The following is a 19,544-nucleotide window of genomic DNA, read 5'->3' on the forward strand; positions in this document are numbered from 1 at the left end:
TTAATGACTGAAAAACATTAAAAATTAATGATTAAATTTGTTTAAATCGACTAAATAAAAATCAAGATTTCTTGAATTTCTTCCAGGCATTCGTAACCTGAAAGAAATATGGAACTTTTAATTTTTTTTATCATTTTAATTTAAATTCCTGATTTAATTTCCTAAAAATGGATGAAAAATTGGAAGAACTAGATTTAAATTCCAGTATTGTTTTATATTATATTTATGCATATGTAAGTGGTTTTATGTTTAAATTGTTTTGCTTCATGCTTTTATTTTTTATTTTTACACTTTTTAACACATTGTAGTTTCTCTTGCGTTATTACATAGTAGTAACTATTTTGTATTCATTATATTAATATTTTATTAATACACAGTAATTTATATGTAGCTAATTAGCTAAATAAGCAAATTATTATTAAGAAATAATATTTATTTAATTTTTACCTGATTTTTACTTTTTCACCTCAAATACCTAAAATAAGAAAAACTTTAAAATTTTTCGGACTACAAATACGTGGAAGAATTAAAAAACGAATTTCATAATTTTAAATTTTATTAAAATGAAATCTAACTAATATTTGAAATTGGTAGCAATGTTCAATTAGGTTATGCATTTAATTAAAAAAATATCTCCAAAAGAAATATTTTTCAAAACCTACAACCTAGAAAAGGAAAAAATTAAAAAACTAAAAATGCTTGTGACGTAAGCCAATTTTACTTTTGAAACTAATTGTATTGGTAATTAAAAGAAAGATAGATCTACATACGGTGACATAAAGGAAAAACAAAATTAATAAAAGAAGTTATAAATAGACAGAGCCATTATACATATGTACCTTGTATGTACAAAAAATAAATATAAAATATATGATTTATTGGGAATTTTAAAACAGTGTTTTTAACTGCCACAACCAGAAATTAAAACGTATTCATTATATATCCCTAGAATTAAGAAATATTTCGAAATTAAATGATGAAATATCATATTAAACAGGGCAGAGATACTTCCATAAATGTTTACAGTGCAGCTGCACTAAATATTTAAGAAAAGTAATTTCTAATAATACTCTTTTATTTATTGAATCTATAGTTATAAAAAGTCGCAGTCTCCATTTTGAAATTAGCTTAGATGCTCTTTGATATGAATACATAAACTTGAAATCGTTTAATTTTGAAAAGCATTGTAGGTGAACAAAGCCTTAATCCTAAGCATTTGGTCACTTTCTTATCGCTTACAAGCATAAATTACTTATACTTCTAGGTAACTTGTTTATTTGCAATTAATTAAGAAGTTTATATTATAAAAAATAATTTTGCAAATTAGCAAAAAAAAACTGAAATAAAAGGGTTTTTTGGTAAGTCACTAATTAATTCCAACTGGAACAATCCCTATCATATAATACATAATATACACTCAGTTCAATTTCTATGCTCATTAAAACCACGATTTTCTTTCATCATAATTTCTTCACGTAATTACAAGCACATCAAAACGTAATTAAGAATATGGTTCTATCTGACCAACAACCATTACTACTGATGTGAGACAGAGAGTTCTCGGCAATATCTATCGAAGAAAGGAAAAGTGTGTGTAAAACGTGATAAACAAGGACGAAGAAATGATTATGGGTTAAGAGTTATCGAATTTTTGGGGGGAACGACGTGATCCCAAAAGGTTTCGATGTCTCTTTAAAGTTTTACACTTTTGTTGACGGTGCTTTAGTTTAGTTCGCCGCAATTCGCAGAGCGCAAATTTGGTCAGGAGTCGCCGATTAAGCTTTGTTCTTTTTAAATCAATTTTTATTAAATTTATTTATTTTTTTTTTGCTCAGTTTTATTTTTGGAGGGTGTATTTGTGATCAAATTTGTGTTTTGAACGGTTTTGTGTTTGAATTGCTCTTACTCGCAGGTAAGTGTTATTTTATTATAATTTTTTGTTTGTAATCTAGCTAAAGTACCCCATCTAAAAAACCACCAGATATTTTAACAATTAACCAAAATTTGAATAAATTTGACTAAATTCAACATTTAGACTCTGGATCAGGATCTTGGATCTTATTTTCTTTATAGTATACCAAATTGGGTTTCTAGGCCCCAAGCTTATTAACCTAGGAGATATAATGCTAAAATTATATTTTCAAATATTCACAAAAGTGTCAAATATTAATTAATTATTTTATTTCCTGAAAATTGTATGTTCTTGTTATGAATAATAAGTCGCAAAAAATAAATGTAATTTATTATTTTTTTGGGTTTTTAGCTCCTTGTATTTTTCAGTTATTGTCTAGCTTATGAATTCAGTAGGATTCTTGCACCTTAAATTCATAAATATACCCCAAAAATGGGTAAAATGTCACTTTTTTACAATTTTTTTCGCATGTTACAGTTAATGCCTTGATTGTCTTAAAATATATATTTTTTTTAATTTAATTATTATTAAAACATTTATATGATTCTTGATTTTGAATGACAAAGTTTGCTCAACAAATACTTGAAATGTTCATTTTTGCAATTTTTTGCAAACTTAAAAAAGTAAAACTATTTTAATAATAATAATAATAATAATAATAAATGTCTTTTATTCAAAATTTACAGATGTAGTTAATAATAATAAGATTCTATAATTAAGTACCCGAGAAGCAGGGCGCAGTCTAGCTAAGACGGCTACTCTACTGAACCCTACTCAACGGTCATAAACTTAAGCTACAATATAAAGATTAACTCTATTAAATTCATTAAATATCCAAATAAAGAACAATATATATATAATTTAAATAAATATTAAATAGCTAAATATAAAAAATTGACAAAAATAAAATAAATAATTAAAGGCCTAAATTACGGGTTGAAGGTTAAATGTAAAAGATATTTCTTAAACTTTGATTTAAATGACTTCTGATCTAAAGTTGACAATTTAGTTGGTAGGTTATTGTAGAGTTTAATGGCATTGTACGTAAAAGAACGTTGAAACATTGCAGTCGAATGACGAGGAAATGTCATCCTCTCCGAAAATCGGATCACTCTTGTGTGAACGTTTAAACGAGGAACAAATTTATTCCATAAAGTGGAGGAAAGGGAGGGGTTTAATAAAACTTTAAATAAAAAATTACCTAAGTGTAGCTCTCTGCGCCTGTCCATCCTCAACCAGTTAAGCTCTTTAAATGTGTGTCAAATGTGATCGTATTTTCGTAATCCAAATATTAGCCGTGAGCAAGCATTTTGAACTTTCAGAATACGATTTTTATCTGCAATATCTAAGCAAGGACCATAAATAAAATCACAGTAGTTGAAGTTGGACAGGACCAGAGACTCACAAAGCATTTTTCTCAAATGAAAACTAAGAATCTGACGACTATTATATAAAATTTTCAATGATAAAAATTACTTCTAAATTAACAATTTAACATATTCACGAAACCTCAACTCAGTATCCAGGACAATGCCTAAATTTTTTGCACGATCCATCTTGGGAAGAGGAACATCATTTAATAAGAGATTTAAATTATTTTTAAGAAAATCTTTATTAGATCCAAAAATCATAACATTTGATTTAAGAGGGTTAAGTTTTAGATTATGACAAGAAGAAAGCTGGTTAAGTAAATTCAGGTCATGGTTTATTAAAGAAGATGCATGCAAATAATCCTAATGATTGAAGTGAAGATAAACCTGGATATCATCGGCAAAAGCTCTCAGTTTACAGTACTTTAATGATTTAAGTATATCTGAGGTGTAGATTATGAATAATAATGGTCCCAGGATTGACCCTTGAGGTACGCCTGATAAAATTCTAGCTTCTTCGGAAAAAGAATTATTTGAAAATATTTTTTTGAAATCTGTTATGAATATAATCTGTTATGAAATATGATTTAACCCTTTCAGGACCAGTGGTTAGCTGAGCTAACCACAATTTATTAAATTTGTACGTAAACGTCTAGCGGTCATTTGATTTAACCACCACGTGTGTTGCCTAAGTAGTATATTATATGGAAATATTACATGCATTTTCGAGATGGCAATAAATTCGATTTTTATTTCGATATTTGGTTCGTGTGAAAGGATTGTTTTGTTTTGGTGTAAACAAGTGCATTTGCTTCACGTTTTGAAGTGGTTTTGATAAAAAATGGCAGGTAAAAACATATTTTCTTTATAATTATTTGTTAGAAATTAATTGTTTTGACAGTTATCATCAATTTGTTATGCCCATTACTTTTATTTTTGTAAAACAAATGTGTGGTATCCCGGTCTAACCACCAGGCATCAGTAAATCTGAGAGGCATCGGAAAAGTTTAAGATTATTGGTTTACAGGAAATTTACGAATAGTTTGAAATAAAGACTTTGACTATAATAGTATCAGGCGGTTCTTGGTGATTTCCAAATCTAATAGGAGTTGAAATATACATTTGCTATGGATATTTTTTATCACTAGTGATTTATTTCACAAAGGGTTTATTTATTTTTTTTTTCAGGTCCGTCCAAAATTTCTTGGAGGTGGGAAGAAATAGAAAATCTACCTCCTGGCGATTTTAAAAATGTAATCAGTAGCATACCATCTGATAAAGAATCAGAGGTGTCTTCCGTTACCGAAGATGATATTTGTGACGATGAGGACATTTTGGATATAATGGCAATAGACGTTGATATATTAGAAGATGTCGAGGAACAGTAAGATATACCTGCAGCTGTAGTTATACCGAACTATGAATGAGAATCTGAAGATAAGGTTCCTTTGGCGCAATTACAGTTACAGCTTAGAAAAACTACAATACAGTGGACAAAGCAGACAACATTTTGTACACAGGTTGACCCATTTACTAAAAATACTGGACCCGTTATCCCACAAGATCTAGAAAGTCCTACTGATATTTTTTTGCATTTGTTTACGTTGGATCTGATCGAAAAAATTGTATTCGAAACCAACCTTTATGCCGTTCAAAAACAAGGTGGCAATTGTAGTTCATTTTTGCCAACACCTTCAGCTGAAATAAAAGTGTTCCTTGGTCTGAACCTTCTGATGGGATTAAAACCTATACCCAATTATCGTGATTATTGGTCGTCCAGAATTGAACTTAAAGATGATTATATAAGTACTGCTATGTCCAGGGATCGCTTTGACTGGTTGTTGAGCAACTTACATTTGAATAACAACGCAACTGAACCGAAAAAGCAAGATGACAATTATGACAAGCTTTACAAAATTCGCCAACATACTCCTTGATGCCTTATCAAATTCTTATCAAAATTCATTTATGCCAAGTGAGTACCAAGCCATAGACGAATCTATGATACGATTCAAAGGAAGAAGCAGCATTCGACAATACATGCCGATGAAACAATGCATGATGATACAACGATGATGTAAGAAGTGACGAAACAGGATTTATGTCGCAATTTCAAATTTATACGGGTGAAGTTTCAAATCTTACTGAAAAATCCTTAGGTGCCAGGGTTATAAAGGATTTATCTAGAGAATTAGTTGGTAAGAAGCATAAATTATACTTTGATAATTTTTTTAACTCGGTTGAACTGCAAAACAGTTTACTGTTGGAAGGCATTTATGTATGTGGAACCGCCAGAAAAAAATAGAAAAAATATGCCAAACGACTTGCGTGACGATAAGCATTTGAGAGGAGAAACAAAAGAGGAGAATCGGACTATCGGGTATCTACAAGAGGAATTGTAGCCTTGAATGGATGGATAGAAAAAGCGTTCTTTTTATTTCAAATTTTCACGATCCTGCCAACTTGGAAACTGCTTCTAGAAGAAAAAAAGACGGCTCTAAAGAAGATGTAGAATGCCCATCACTTGTTAACGATTATAACCGGCACATGGGGTACGTCGATAAGTTTGACATGTTAAAGTCACTGTATGAAATATAAATCACGAAAATGGTGGCACCGAATTTTTTGGTACTTTGTGGATGCTACAGTCATTAATTCCTACATCACCTTCAAACAAAGAATGCCAAATACTATGACCTTGAAACAGTTTCGGCTTTCTGTAGTGAGTGGCTTAGTTGGTTTAAATCCAGAACAAGCGAAACGTGGTCGGAAAAGTGCAGAAAAACCCCCAAATAAATTCAAACCTCATATGCCCATTCACACTACTTCTCTTAAATGTGCCCAATGCAGTAGCCGCAAGGAACCACATCGAACCGTATGGAAGTGCTAAGAAACTGTTTTTACGATTTCCACAAACCATAGTGAGTGACTAGTAGTTAGTCCAGATAACCGCCGTTTATTTTTTTTTCAAAAATAGACACTTATTTTTTTATACTATTTTATGTTCAAATACCCATTTAAATAAAGATTTTTTGGTAGTAACTGTTTTCTTCGTAATTTAATTAATTCCGTCCTCAAAGGGTTAATCAACATTACCGAACCATCCAGAAGTCCATAAAATTTCAGTTTCGCCAATAAAAGTTCGTGATTGATCGTGTCAAATGCTTTCGAAAAGTCTAACAGATTCAAAGCAGATGACAACTTTTTATCTATTGACGTTATTATGTCATCAGTAACTCCAATTAGGGCAACATCAGTACTCAAATCCTTTCTAAAGCCACACTGAGTCTCCGGGATAATTTTATTCACACCGCAGTACTCAATCAACTGATTATACAGAACCCTTTGACAAAGCCGGTAAAAAGACCTTCGAAAACCTTTGACAAAGCCGGTAATACACTAATTATTCTCAGATCACCATAGTTAGTTGGATATTTTACTTTCGGAAGTGGCTTACCTATTGATAATTTCTACTGATCAGGAAAATAACTTTGTTCTATACAACAATTGACTATGTGTGTAATGTAAACATCCAAGAAGGGACTGCAATATTTAAGTAATTTGGCACAAATTCCATCTACCCCCGAAGCATTTGTTTTTATACCATTTAGTATTTTATTAATTTGAGAAACACTAGCTAAATTAAAATTAAACTGAATATTGTCGTTGAAAATATTTTGATTGTAAAAATTAATTTTAGAAGAACAGTCTGACGTATTCTGCAAAAATTCACTAAAAAATGAGTTTATATCTTCAGGATTAAGTAAATAATCCGAAATATTTAAATCATTATTTGAACAAACATTAAAAGATTTAAGAGTCCTCCAGGTTTTTTTTATATTTTTTTCAGCGCATATATTAGATAAATATAGTTTTTTTCCCTTCGTACCATAGACAACGTGTCTTGTACAGTGTCTTGTACCCAGTCGTGTACATTTCGGGACCTCTTGAATTCTCGAAGCGCTGCGTCTCTTTGTCGCATAAAAACCTTAATATTTGGTGAGAGCCAGGGCGCGCCCATGGTTTAGTAATCCTTGCTGTTTTAAAGGGGGCATGTCTATCGAAGATACAAAGAAGGTATTCATTAAATAAGAAAATTTTGTTTTCAATATTTTGCTCGTAATTTATATTATGCCAGTTAATTGCTTGAAGTTCATTATAAAATTCACGAGCATTAAAATTATTAACATTTCTGTAAGTTATAAGTTTTGGTTTAATAGACACCTTTTCTATTTTTAAATAACAATAAACGAAGGCGTGATCAGATACTCCCTCCAACGACACAACCCCCGAATCACCGACCAAAGACTCATCCGTTACAAATATTGGATCTAGAAGTGATACACTATTCCGACTAATTCTAGTAGGTTGATTTATAATTTGGATTAGATTAAAATTGTCAAACAAGGATATCAAAGGGTTTGTTTCATTCAGTAGATTAATATTAAAATGTCTCAGACATATTACCTGCTCAAGAAAAGGATAAATAGATGAAAAAATATTCTCAAAGTCATTAACTAATAAATTAAAATTAGAATTGGGAGGTCGATAGAAGACGCAAAAACAGTAATATTTATTTCTGATTTTTAATTTAAGAATCAAATATTCTAAAAAATGTGCAATAGTAAACTGAAATGAAACAATTTCTGGCGAATAAGTGCTCTTAAAATAGACTGCAATACCTCCACCTCTACCTACCAGATCCTTATTAACAAACCGGTAACCAGAAATAGAAAAAACCTCAACATCATCACCATCAGACAGCCATGTCTCTGTAAGAAATACCATATCAAAGTCATATTTAAGTATTAAATTTTTAAACTCTAGAAAACCCGTAAATATAGACCTTACATTAAAATTCGCAACTTTAAACAATAAATCGCTCATGAAAAAAAAATAACTAAACACTACTCATATCTCAAAAACCTATATAGACTTCGAAGATATGTGTTCCTGTCGCTTAAGATTTTACCCCACTTTACTCAAGATACCCCACATTATAAATGTACGTTACTTAAAATGTGGTAGTGGAAAAAAAACATTAATTGAGTAAAAAATATTGAAAAAAAAACTCATTTATGATAAATCATAAAAGATAACCATACATATACAAATATAATGAAAATATATAAATTTCAACTAACTCAAGAAGAAAAAATAGAATGCTGGGATATAATAATACAATATCTTATAATTAATTAAAATGCCTACTACCTATAACGCAATAATCTTTTGCATGTATAAAATGTTCGTACATTCGGGAGTCGGCGATTAGGAAACTTTAACTGATACAATCTTTGAGCTTCATACGCGTTACCATCAGCAAGACCATAAACAAAATGGATGTCTGCAAGATGTTCGAATGATTAACGTTCATTTTTCATTTTAGCAATGTTAGCGTTTAGAAATAAAACATGGGAATAAGAACTACACTTTAAATCTAAAACGGGAAGTAAACTACTGGAATTAAACAAAGTCAACAATGGCAGTAAATTTATTTTACACCAAAAGTCAAGCAAGTTGAAAAATGTCTAAAACAAATACTCACAGCCTACTACTAAAACCTCAAAAATAAAAATGTCTATTTTTTGGTGTAGCTTAATTTAAAAAAAAATGAATGTACACATAAAATTTTGGCCGTCAAAAGTGTGCACCCCCTCAGTTTACCCCTTAAAATTAGTTTTACGCCTTTTCTAAGATAAAAAGTAAATAGACCGCCTAAAATAACGGGGGTATTCCAAATTTCGTTAAACTTGATGCAAAACTGTAGACACGTTTTAAAAAATCGATTTTTTTTACACTTCTTGCGATGGCTGTAGCTTGAAGGGGGTGCATTTTAGGACCCATGTTTATAGGAAAAAAAGTCTTATTTTGACCTCGGGAATACGTCCTTAAAATATATGTAGTGAATTTTGAAACACCCTGTATAAATTATATATAATTCTTCTATAGAAATAGAAATACATATATTTATATCCTCTTCTTTATTATAATTTACAGAATTTTCTGATTTTTCTACTTCCATGCTTTTACAGTTATTTACTTTATCTACTGCAACATTATTTATTTATTTTATTCTAATACACTTGAATGACTCAAGCCTAATTAATTCATCTATTAATATGTTATCATCATCATCATTATTATTAGAACTTTATTGGGGGGTAAAGTAGTGCCGACGTAAACAACGAAAACACACAGTCTTCGTCTCACAATATATTATAATTGGCTACACGTGTTTCGCTCTAACTAGAGTATCAACAGGCCCAAAATCAAAAATAGCACAGCAGACTCATTTTTATGTATTTTTTTATAGTTATAACCTGAAAATGTTTGTTTACTTACACAGATTTATAATGATATGGGTTTTAAACGTTTTTAGTGTTTTTTTTTTAATTTAAATTTAGTTTTGTTTAGATCGATATTTTCTTTGTTGTCTTTAAATATTTTTCTTCTTATGCATCGGAATGCGGAATTTTTTCCCAAAAATGGGTCAACAGTCGATTTCTTGTAATTTTTCTTAGGAGTTTAATTAAGTTTTTTAAAAAAATTCAGGTTTTTAAAATTACAAATATTACTTGTGATACACCATGAAAAAGGAAATTTTTCAAAGATTTTAGAAATTCAAAAACCAAACATAGTGCCTATAAGAAAAAACAAAGTTGATGATGGTTGGCAAAAGACGAAACGTCGTATTAAAAATCTAAGAACACCATCATGTAGCACGAAAAAAGTGGCAACGCAAATGTGCCAGTTATTTTAAGATCGGATAAGAAATAAACTTAGAAAAAAAAATAATCTTTTTTTTTTAATTTCGTATTTTTTCCAATATCTTCGGAACCATTCGGAATTTTTAATTTTTTTAAATTGAATATTGTTTAGCTCAAAAATTCTTAACTTTGCCCCAATTTAACCATCTTCGTATCTCTTATAGATTCCGAGATCTCCATATTGAGGGTCGAATTTGAAACACCTTGTAAAATTATAAATACGTATTTAACCCACGCATAATTCTATGATTTCAGTGGGTTTTAGTATTTTATTTATTTATACATATTTAATTTTAGGAAATATAAATTTTCCATTTTAGTTATTTTAGCTTTTTCCTTACTTAATTTGTTGTGTTATTATTTTTTTTTATAACTCTATCTACACATTTATTATTGTAGTTTCTAATGTCAGTCCTTTGTTCTATCTTTATTCAATTGTCTTAACTTATATTTACGTTATAGGTGTTCTCCTATAGTATAATTTTCTTCTTTGTTTCATAAAATTCCATTTTTCCATTTTCCACTATAGCTGACGATTACTTCTTAAGAAATATTGATCTTGAGATGGATAATTATGACAAAAAGTATTATTATAATAAACAATGCCAAAAACTCATTATGAACAATTAAAAAATACATTTTTGACCATGGCATTCACCAGGCCATAATTTAATTATATATAAAGAATACAAAATTGCAAAGAAAATGTAAGAACTCAATTGACAAATTAATTAACAAAACCTAGTCAATAACATACACATTATTCATAGTTTAATGGGTGTTTTTTTTTTTAGAGGCGGAAAACTTTAAATTGAAATTAAACACAAAATATTTTATTGATATGAACGAATTTGCTTTTATATTAAAGAATTTTTTTTGGCATTAATATTTAAAAATGATTTCGGGCATGTGACCCCTACGGCTGGCGCGTACGTGGCGTAATCTAGAGGTCCAATTTTCACACACTCTTTCCAGTACTGCAGGCTGTATTTCGGCAATCACGCGTCGTATGTTGGCTTCCAAATGCTCAAGTGTTTCGGGTTTATCAGCGTAGACATGCGACTTAACATAGCCCCAAAGAAAATAATCTAATGGCGTCAAGTCGCACGAACGAGCTGGCCTGGCCAGTTTACAGGTCCATTCCTTAAAATTATTCATTGCTCGAATGTCTCACCGTTTACTTTACACCGTTTATTTTATTATAATTTTTAAATCTTCTTTTGAAGCGTAATTATGTAAAAAAAGTAGGCAAGATGAATATATACCCTTAATGGAGAAGAAAGGGGCATGGTTGGCTTTTTTCCCAGTTCGGCCGAGAGGTCCCAAGTCTTGAAATCCTTCTATTAAGTCGAGTTTGCTATGAAATTCCAAGTTTTCTTTGAGGCTTATTTCATCAAACGCGACTAAACATTTTTTTTCATTTTTTGTCATTACAGCAGATATAAGCTTAAAAAAAATTAAAATTTTATCGTCAATTCCAGTTTTAAAGTTATTTTGTGCAATTCATTTACGAACTATAGATACAGCCGGAAGCACAACGCCTTTTTTCCTTAAAAAATAATAAGCTGATGGAGACTTGTAGTTAAAAGAAATGTAGAATTTTTTTTCCTTTTGCCTCCAAACTACAGGTCTTTTACCAAATTTTTGCTACCGGGGACATAAAAGACAAAAACGGCAAATGTGTAAAGGTAGCTAGTTTCGTTTTTTGAATTTTTTTGTGCAGTCTAGATATTTTTTTTTAAGTTTTATTTTTATTTATTAAAAATCTTACTTTTTTTTTAGTTCCAGTTTTCTTGGTGTCGTAACAGCATTCGGCAGTTCTACTAAGTTGTTAATAAATTTATCTTGTCTTAAAAGCTGAATTGTTTTCACCTGCAGTATATTTTCTTTTTTGAATGCACTGCACAGTTAAAGTTTTCTCGCTATCTGAAGCAAAAGGGCTACTAAAGAAAGCAGTATAGTTTTGAGGAACTTAATTACTCTTCAGATATTTTTGGTTTTCTGTCCGGAAGTCCTCATTGTTGAAATGGTTTTTACAAATGTATTTACCACGTAAGCTTTCAACTGGAACTCTAGCGAACTTAGCGTTTCCTAAAGTATTAAAAAAAATCTTAGTAGTTAATAAAGCATAGACGGGTAAATAAAACAATAGTGAAAACTATTTAAATATGTTTTTATAATGAGTTTAATTGTGATAGAAATTAAGAAAAAAACTAAATTCAGTTCATAAAGTTTTCAGCCTTGATTCGAGCTTCTGCTATTTTACAAAATATAAAGGGTAAACTGCAAATTGATTGCAGTAAGGGTCCATATAGTAAGATAATAAGTAATATAGCAACAAATAGGTAAATTTTTTCTTTAAAGTTTTTAATTTTTTAAAAAGTGCACGTGCACATTGATAGATATTTTACAAAAGTTTTATTTAAGGATATTTCTTGATATTTTAGAAAAGAAATAAACAATTGTTTTTTACGAATCGGAAAAGATGTTTATTTAAAAATTAATAGCACAAGAAGTAAACTTGTACTTTTACTTACAATTTTACTTACCCGAATTTAATATCCATTGATTGCAAATGTTCTTAAGTTTCACTGGAAACCTAAACATCCTAATGGTAGAATTTCTGCGTGAATTGTCACAATTAAAATATTCACATTTATTTCCATATGGACGTTTTTTAGCTTTTATTTTATCCATTTTTAATTTAAGACTTTAAAGTGTAGCCGAACAAGACACAACTGCGAAAATATTTTTTTTATAATAACACACTAAGGAAAAAATAGACCATTCGGGTTTTCGGTATTTTCCTGATCATGCTTATTGTATAATTACTATTGTATAATTAACATTTACAATTTCTACATTAATATACATTTTATGAAACAAACATATAATTAAGGATGCTTTAAATTTATCCTGTTATTATAATTATAAGACTTATTATAGTACTGCTTTTAATTAATAATATTAATTAAAAGCTTATTCATTAATAATATAAATTTAATAGACATACATATACATTAAATATGTATCTATAGTTCCCTCCATCAATAATCTATTTTGCGGTTTCTTTCATCAAGTAACAATGTAAACTTTGTTAAATGTAAAAAAAAATAAAATGTAAATTAACATACTAAATGTATAAATTTAACTAAATAACCAAGATCCAAATCCTTTATTACCCGCCGTAACATAGAGGCACGCAACGAATCGGGATGCTCGATTTGGCAACATAGACTAATAATTTTGGCTTGGGATGCTAGAGCTCACTCAGGCCAGCATCCTTTTAGGGTTCGCAAATTTAACATTGGAGTATTTATCTGGTACGGAGCTATTTACATCTGTGGTCCATTCCTTGAAATTATTCGTTGCTCGAATGTCTCTTGCAGTAAATTAATTGTTTGGCGCGCTGTATGGCACGTGGCACCGTCCTGCTGAAACCAGATTTCTGCAACGCCTGCAACGGCTTCCAATTGAGGCACAAAAAAGTTGGTTATCATGTTTCTGTATCGCTCACCGTTTACTGTAACGTTCTGACCATCAGCATTTCTGAAGACATAAGGACCAATGATTCCACCGGCCCATAAAGCGCACCAAAAAGTTAGTTTTTCTGGATGTAACGGTTTTTCGCCAATAGCTCGTGGATTCTTATCCCCCCAAATTCGGCAATTCTGCTTGTTTACATAGCCATTTAACCAAAAGTGTGCTTCATCACTGAACAAAATTTTCATATGAAATCGTGGATCAACAGCAATCTTTCCTTCCGCCGATTCAGCTACGGCGTAAAAAATGATCCTGGGGTTTCAACTCTTGGACAAGTTGAATTTTATATGCTCGCAATCCGAGATCTTTGCGCAAAATTTTCCATAAAGTGGATGGACATAAGTTCACTTGTTGAGAACGACGACGAATTGACACATTTGGATCATTATCAACACTATGCTGCACAGCAGCTATCGCTTGTTGCGTGCGCACTGTACGGCGTCTTACGGGATGCGTATTTTCGACTAGAGTAAAAGTCTTGCGAAAACGATCAACAGTTTCTCGAATTAATCTCTCTGAGGACGATTATGATGAGCACCATAAAACTTACGTAATGCCCGATGTATTTCTCGAATAGAACCATGTCTTTCAAAATAAATTTGAACAATTTGGAAACGTTGCTTCGGCGTGGGTCGAATCTGTTCATGATGCCAAACCAAACTAATCTAAAAATAACCCAGAACTGTCATAAAAAACAGTGTTGCCAAATGAAAGTTCTCCGCCTCTAAAAAAAACACCCTTTAGTTTCTTAAATTATTTCAAATTCTACTAATATTGTTACCATTTTCTCCACTTATAGATCATCATCGCGGTCACATCATTTCCCCTTTCCGGTGGTTCAGGGTCAAGGTGAAAGTTAATTTCCACATTTAAAACCGCGATATTATCTCGTTCATGTTAAATGGGGAAAGTAAAAGTAAGACGTAACCTTGATTGTTAAACCTACTTAAAAGTTGTGGGAGCTTTATTTTTTTATAATATAAAAGCCCTTATTTTGGAATAAATGACCACATAATGTTTTATATAATACGTCTTTGGCCTATTATTTTATCACTTCTTATGAATATTTAGTATGTATATATAATGTAATAGTTTCGTTTATATTTGGAATTATTCAATTATAAAGTTCGTTATTCGTTATATAATAGTGGTAAATGTAGACAAATTCTTAGCTATGGTTTTTCAGAATTTAATTATTCAATTTCTCTAATTAATTTTTAAGTTTCGTTGTATTATTCAAACTAGTTATATATTAAATTAAAATGAGCTTAGTAGTTCAATATGATGACCATAAAATGATATTTTGGTGAATTTGAACTAAATTAAAATTACTATAGTCAACTTAAATATTTACCTCCTATGGAAATTTAACAAAACAATTTGTCCTTATTAAGTCGAAGGGGCGTATCTCAAAAAATACGAATATTGAGATAAACCTGCCAAACATACTATTTTTATATATATTTTGTTATAACATACTGGCGTATCTCTTGGTTTTCACATAAACAAAATAGGTGTTCTATTCTTGTCGTCACCTTAATTTCACTTTATTGATTAGTTTAATACTTATTTGATTTAGTTTAGTTCTATAATATTGAGAAGTTAGTTGGGGAAGTCTTTTCTCCACAAATAAAATTTCAATCCTTTAATTTCAGGAGTGATGCATTTCGGCAAGTGTTCTTGCCATCATGAGACTTGAGTTACTTAACACATACGCTAATTAACAATACTTGCAAGTATTATTTGTTATTGTTTAGAATTAGCGAATGTGTTAAGTAACTCAAGTCTGATGATGGCAAGAACACTTGCCGAAATGCATCATTCCTGAAATCAGAGGATTGGCATTTTATTTGTGGAGAAAAGACTTCCCCTACTAACTTTTTAATATTATATTGACTCCACTTCAGAATGGACTTTTTCCTTAATATTAGTTGCATTCAAAGTATCGCTTCTTGCTGTCAATATTTTTTTGTCTTACGTAACGAATGTTGAGATTTGCCTTATTTCCTCGCCTCTCCCTATAATATTCCCTTACTTGCTATTCTTTACTTTTACTACAAACCTGGTACATCCCCAAATAATACGTCACACGCAAGTACTGAAAAGACTGACGCGGGGAATCGAGGTGAAAAACACTCGGTACTAGATCGTCTTACTGTTAATAACCATTTTTACGACCAGTGTTCGCGCGGCCTTCCGCAAAAACCTCTTGTGTTATCCTAATCCTGACTGACCCCTAGGTAAGTCCTTTTACTTTTAATTTAATTCAATCACTTTTATATTTTTTATTTTATATTTTGCGCACGGGTGTGAAAAGGTACCAAATTCTGTAGAGAAACTTGTAATTTTTTTCCCATTTTTGCAACATAGTTATAAAAAGCAACATGAGTTTCGAGAATTTCAAAGATGTGTTACTATTAAGCCACACAAGCTCTTACAACCTTCTCAAACAAGGTGGTTCTCATTAAATTATGTGGTTGCAAGAGTTGTTGAGCAATTTCAAGCTCTAAAGTTGTATTTTAAAATAGAAGCATTTGAATCTCAATCGTTAGGAGCAAGGAAGATATATGAAGCTCTTTCTGATCCCACCGTAAAATTATACCTTCTTTTTTTAGAATATAATTTGCCAACGTTAGTATATAAATATGATAGATGTTAATAAATAGTTTATGTATTAACAAATAAACTTTAATAGTTAGCACAATTACATATAATTTTGCATCTTAACTCAAGTATAAAACAAATATGTATATTCATTTCTTGAAGTTCTGATTTATCTTGAGAGGTGTAGAATCACATTTTGGTTTGTCTTTGTTTAGTGGACTTTTGAATGTTTGTTGTTTATTTAATAATATAAGATGTTTATTTCCTTTGGACTCTGCAATGTAAAACCGTCCAAAGGTACATGAACCATCGCAACCTATAAATTTTATAGTCTATAGGGCCTCAATTGATTAGAACTCCTTTTCTAATCAATGGCACCCTTCTAAACATGGTCCTTCGAGCCGGATAGTGCCCCTATTCTAAATTGCTTGAATTAATTTACAAAAAAAAACCTTACCATGACTTCTTCAGCAAATGATAAGATTTTAAAATCAAAAGCCTTAAGGCAAAGTGCAATATCCTAACTCTTTTTAGTGAAAGAGGCTGCGGCATTAGCTCTTGTTGATACATCGGAGTTACTTTCATTTAAAATATGTTATAGAAGCTTGGCAAAAATTGAGATTTCGAGAAACACCATAATTCCATACTCACTTTACTTGTCGCACAGAGTTACAGAACACAGATGCGAAACTGATCGAAAATACGCGTGCGAGTGCCAGACTTCAGACACGCCTGCTGGGTGATGGATTTCCATCACCCGCCTAGTACGGTGACAAGGGGTTTAATTTGCTGCAAGCCTCCACGCCGCGTGCTTCTAATTTTCTTTGCGTAGTACGCGTGTTTATGATTAATAATTATAAAAGAAATAATATATTTGTATTTTTTTTAAATATTTTTTTAGTATTATTTTTGTTGAAATGGAGGGTATAAGTGTGTGTATCTTTATTGTTCCAGCCACAGTGGTGGAGGAACAACGTTATTTAGATTTCCAAAAGATGAGTTAATAAGTTAATATTTCGAGATATTGAAAATCATTTAATTTACTTACCCATGTGATAACTTTCCTTTCCAGTATTTAATAAAATTATTTATACGACTTAAAATATTTTATACTTTAAAATTCGCCAACAGAGATTTATCATCTGCCAAAAAATCAGATAATCACTAAAAGAAAATTAAAAATTTTGTTTCACCTTTAATGTTTTATTAAATAAGATCCTTAAATCTGTTAAATGTAATAAAAATGTACTCAAGAACCCTTACATTCTGTTTTATTTAAGCCTATTTCTATTTTGACATTATATATGGATTATAATATCCCAGCGAAATTATAGTGCAGAACATCTATCCCTACAAAAAAAAAACTTAAAAATGCATTGGTGCGGCTAGTGCAAACCATCCTTTTCAAGGGCATCGAATATCGGGAGCTTATATCCGCGATCTTTCACATCTGGTATTCTGTAAATCTGTGCCTGTGGCTTCTCCTGACGAGATTAAGGTTGAGGAAAAAACAGGTTTAGATTTTGTTAAACGTTGCCATGAAATTGATAAAATTTTTTATCAACTTTTTGAATTGCCGCTGGAGAAAAATGGTGTCCTGGATACTTCTATTCCCCCTAATGGCTCTACTTTACAATACTCTCACGAGATTGATCATTTGCCTCGGCTCGATATATCTACTTTTAATGGAGAAATAACTACATTTCCCACATTTTATCAAAGCTTTGCTATTATGGTCCATTCCAAACGCAATTGAAGTAATATCGCGATGTGTAATTTTTTATTAGGTGCCCTAAAGGGACAACCTCATTGCTGATATTTTAATCACCAATGAAAATTATCCTATTGCATACAACACCACAATAGAAAGATCCAGTAATAGACGCCTTCAGGCCTTTACTTATTGGAAATTAATTGAAGAATGCCCACGCATATCTTCTGAGTGCCTTTTTTTTAAGAAATTTGTTAGATGCTTTTAACAAAAATGAACAGTTTCACGCGTCTAATAACGTACCGAAATATGAGGCAGTCAAGCATTTTTTACAAAAGCAATGCATTGCACTTGAGTCAATTTTATACGAATCTAACTCTCAAGAAAATTCTAAACCCTCGATTTCTAGACAAAATTTCTCAAATTATAATATTCGTTCAATTCACAAAACTCCTTTAATGTAAATAAACCAAAATACCGTTCTGCTTTATTCATAAACAGCCAGAAATCAAATTTAATTTCTATATGTTTTCTTTGCAAAGGCTCTCACATAATTAATAGATGCCCGTCATTCCTTTCTAAAACAACAAGGGATCGATTTGATTTCATAAAAACCCAAAAAGCTTGTGTAAATTGTCTTGCAAGTGCTCACACTGTAAAGGTCGGGGCACACATATCCGTACCGAGGACGCACCGTGCCCGCAGCGCAGCTCGGCCGTGTTTCGGTTGTCAACAACACTACAGGAATCATATGGCGAAGTCTTAACATCAGCGCACCGTGCCCGAGCATGTAACACGCACCGCATCCGTGACGAGTGGGAATAGTTTTGTTTAATTTTCAACGGTGACGGTGCGTTGTACCGTCTCGAACGAGCAATAAAATTTAGCTATTCAAAATGGAAATTGAAAGGTTAATAGAGGAAGTAAGCAAGTATCCATCACTGTAGTATGATCAAAAAAATTAGAAATATAGGAATACAGATTATAAGGACAGAGTGTGGAAGAAAATTTCTTTGGAATTGAACAAAAAAGGTGGGTCTAAATTTATAAAACATATTTTTAATAAATTTAATTCGAAAAATAGTGATCACTGCATCACAATTGAAGAAATCTGTTTTATGTATCCTAGCACTAAGTTTTACATCATGGGTGACTTCAGTTTGCCAGGGGTAAATTGGTCAAATGCTCATAATGGGGTCCAAGTAGACCGTCCAATAAATTCACCAGCCGTGTTTCTAGCACAAATATATAGTTTTTTTAATATGTACCAAATGATTGATAAGCCAAATAGCAGGGATGTGTTCCTGGATCTTCTGTTTACCAACGATAGCGCCATGAAATGTTTTAAGTCTCCAGATCGACTTTTTTGTGACTCAATTCATCATATTTCTTATACCTGTAATTCTAGAGTAGACAACAATGTAATGTTGGATTCACTTAAAGTTGAGGAATTTTATTTTGATTTTAAAAATGGGAACTATCAGGGTTTAAATGATTATTTTTTTTCTATAAATTGGGATACTATTTTTAATGATATTAACATTATGGTGTCAGAGTTCTATAACATTTTAAATTTTGGTATACAATGTTTTGTGCCTCAAAAAAAATATAAGACATCTAGCTTTCCTCCATAT

The 19,544-nt window shown here is 31.1% G+C and overlaps 1 protein-coding gene across 2 annotated transcripts in view; it reads left to right on the forward strand.

Moving 5' to 3' along the window:
• Nucleotides 1–1,701: 1,701 nt before the first annotated feature.
• Nucleotides 1,702–19,544, forward strand: part of LOC126750468 (alpha-tocopherol transfer protein-like) — a 54,378-nt gene continuing 36,535 nt past the window's right edge. The window contains exon 1 of one of the 2 annotated variants that reach the window (XM_050460094.1): nt 1,702–1,912. The gene's annotated coding sequence lies outside the window, so the exon portion shown is untranslated. Of the gene's footprint in view, nt 1,913–15,765; nt 15,836–19,544 lie in introns of those variants that run through there. The other variant, XM_050460096.1, reaches the window with a different exon arrangement.

The sequence above is a fragment of the Anthonomus grandis genome, chromosome 2 (genome assembly GCF_022605725.1).
Source record: "Anthonomus grandis grandis chromosome 2, icAntGran1.3, whole genome shotgun sequence".
Lineage (NCBI taxonomy): Eukaryota > Metazoa > Arthropoda > Insecta > Coleoptera > Curculionidae > Anthonomus > Anthonomus grandis.